Genomic DNA, 3,139 nt, shown 5'->3' on the forward strand with positions numbered 1-3,139 from the left:
AAAGTAGAGACTCTGAACAGATGTACAGTCAGCTAACTCTAAATTATTTAATAACATAAAGGCTATGTATTATAAATTATTATTATAATCCATCATCAAATATAACTACCTCAGATGGATTTATATCGGACGTAACTGATTGTGCAAGGATACTATCTCTTCTCTTCTCTATCTCTATCTCTAACTATAAAGCAGAGACCCGTGTGGCGCTCCTTTGGTGTTTTTTTGTACTAGCGTAAGAGACGGTCAATGAAAAAATTCGATGGGCGGTCTCCCAGGTCTCTGCTTTGTAATATTATATATCAGAAAAAAAGGTTTATTTACGAAGAACTTTGTGTTTATATTTAAAGATAAAAACTAATATATTTTATTGATTAGTTTATTTATTAATAATTTAATACATTTTAATAAATTTCTTCAGATTTTTCATCTTCATATAAGGTTTATATAAGGTTTTCGACCGCGGTTGAAGCGTTGGAAAGCGACCTTTTACCGTCCAGCTAAAGGTAAGTGGAAATCCTCAAAAGCGCTGGGCGCGTATATCACGCGTATTCCACGCAGAACCAGACACTGAAATCTATACCATGGTCCTTACAAAACATAAACATATATGCAGATATTAGTTAAAACTTATAACTTATTAGGCAAGTGTAACATTAATATCGTATACAAACACAAATATATTATATAGTCATCTGGCTATAATTGAATAAACAACTTTTCCGTTTTAAATGCTAAAAACGAAATAATATAATATTAAATAATGCCATAATGTTATAAATAATAATAATATCTTTGACCATAGTAACAAGATTTGTTTATTTATATTTAAGTTTTTAAAATTAATTATTCACAAAGCAACACCAGAAGAACTTAGAGAGAAACGCTGGTCGAGTTAGATAGAATCATCGGGGAATGTCCAGGAACTGGAGTGGCGCCCATATACAATAACAAGACATACTGCACCGAGGACAAAGAGAGGACTAGCGGCGGGCTGTCGGACCTGGACGCCACGGGGCCGATCCCGAGGGAACGCGGTCGGCCTCCTCTACGGTGACCGGGCCACGTTCTCGTTGGGCCACGGCGATGGCTTAGGGTTGATGTACTACAACGTAATATGCGGCCGAACGGCCGGCGACGGAGGAGGAGGAGGAGGCGAGCTCGACGGCGGAGATGGATAAAAAAAAATATGGCGTGCAGCGGTGGCACTTGCAGCAGCCGCAGAAGAGGATCGGGATCAGCGAGGACGAGTTTGGAGATCAGCCGCCGCCGGAGGACCGCCGAAGGCATAATGTCATGGAAATGCTGCCCAAGTCCGGGAAACCCATGAGCGAGGACGGTGTTCGTTCTCCTATGGTCGGGGTGGACAAGCGGCCGGGCGAACGGGGGACTAGAAAGCCTGCTGCAGATGTCGAGGTGCGCGTGCCAGAGTTGCAGGTGCCGGGGCCGGGAGATGGTGACAACAGAGTCGAAGTTGAGGAGGAACAAACGGAGTGATGGTGAAACTGAACGGGGTAAGAAAAGACGTGGCAGTTCCAAACGAAGTGCGAAAATAAACAACACATAAAATGTATACATTACATCAAAATCCGACAAAAGCATTTATAGATCAGCCTAACCCATGTCCAAACTCCGAATCAAATATTACCTATACTACCAATATTACCAAACAGACGACATAATATATTATAACGTAAGTTTTAAGCATATTTATAAACTAAGAGTGTTACGACTTATACCATATTATATAACAATATGTCGAGAAATCGTCAAAATTGTTAATAATTTTTGTAAAATTAAAATTTCAGCATACCTACTAACGATTGACCGGCGAGCTTCCAAATAATATGCTCGCAGGAATTCTGGAATAAGCCATTTCGCGCTTCTTGGAACTGCCATCTTCGTCAACTTCTTACCTCCATTCAGTTTCATCGTCACGTCAAAAAGTTCCTCCTCCTCCTCATGTCACCATCACCGGACCCGGCACGCACGGGCCGCACCTCGATCTGGCTTTCTAGTCTGAACCGCCTGCCGGACCCCAGAACGAACACTCAGGCCGGTTTCGCAGAGGCGGGCGGCATTTCCGTGGCGGTGGTCCTCCGGCAAAGGCTGATTTCCAGACTCGTCCTCTGCTTGACGGATCCTGATCCCGTGCAGGCTGCTGCTGCCGTCGCTGTGCGCCAATATTAATCGCCGTCGAGCACCAGAGCATCCTCCTCTCGCTCCGTCCAGAGAACTGTCGGCCTGGATCGGCCGCTTGTTGTAGTGCACCTCGTGCCGCCGTCGCGGCCCGATGAGAACCCCTGCGGGGGTGGCTCGGTAGTCGCCCGGCGTCCTGGTCCGACAGCCCACCGAAAAATGTCCTCTCGTCGTCCTTGTGCGGTATGTCCATGAGCCGGACATTCCCTGATATCCAAAACCAGCGTTTCTACTCGATAGTTTGCCCGAGTCGCCCATGCATTGTACAACAAAAACAATAACACTATAGAGTGTAAATCAGGAATTGGCGAAATACTTTCAAAAATTGTCTTAAAATACAAAATACATTTGATTTTAATGAGTAATTATTACTGTCAAATACAGAATACTATGTATAGATACACTTGAAAAAAATCTACACACCTAATCAAATAAAAATAAATTGTAAATTGTTTAAGTATTTTCAATAAATTGATGGTTGTTTTCAAAAACCTATTTGTTTTGATTTTTTCCGAAAACGTTGACCTAGTGTGAGTTATAAAACATTTATTCAACCGGTCATATAAGTCCTTGTATTGAAACGAATTAAATATGTCTCAATCATTGGTAATAGGTTGGGTGCGAAAATACTTTTTTAATATTAGGTGTATGGTGTTCAAAAGTTGAACATTTTCATCGACCATTTTGAATCTCAAAATAATTGGTCCAAAGACCACTTTAAAATGCGAATTTCGGAAGATGCTTTCTTTGTGGACACTTACATGGTTGTGCAAAGGTACCGTGAAAATTTCAAATCTCAAGTTATCATTATTTGGGTTCTACGTCGATCAGTCGGTTAGTCGGTCAGGACACGTCCGATTTTATTTTATTATAGCTTTGTGATTATGTGAGCAGTATTTTTTCAAGTGGATTGCAGACCCCGCGAGGTGCGTACGTAATT

At 42.0% G+C, this 3,139-nt stretch overlaps 1 pseudogene; it reads right to left on the reverse strand.

Annotated features, from left to right (window-relative positions):
- Positions 1-2,014: 2,014 nt before the first annotated feature.
- LOC132946237 (uncharacterized) lies at positions 2,015-2,403 on the reverse strand (annotated as a pseudogene).
- Between the last annotated feature and the right edge of the window lie 736 nt (positions 2,404-3,139).

Source organism: Metopolophium dirhodum, chromosome 6, assembly GCF_019925205.1.
Source record: "Metopolophium dirhodum isolate CAU chromosome 6, ASM1992520v1, whole genome shotgun sequence".
NCBI lineage: Eukaryota > Metazoa > Arthropoda > Insecta > Hemiptera > Aphididae > Metopolophium > Metopolophium dirhodum.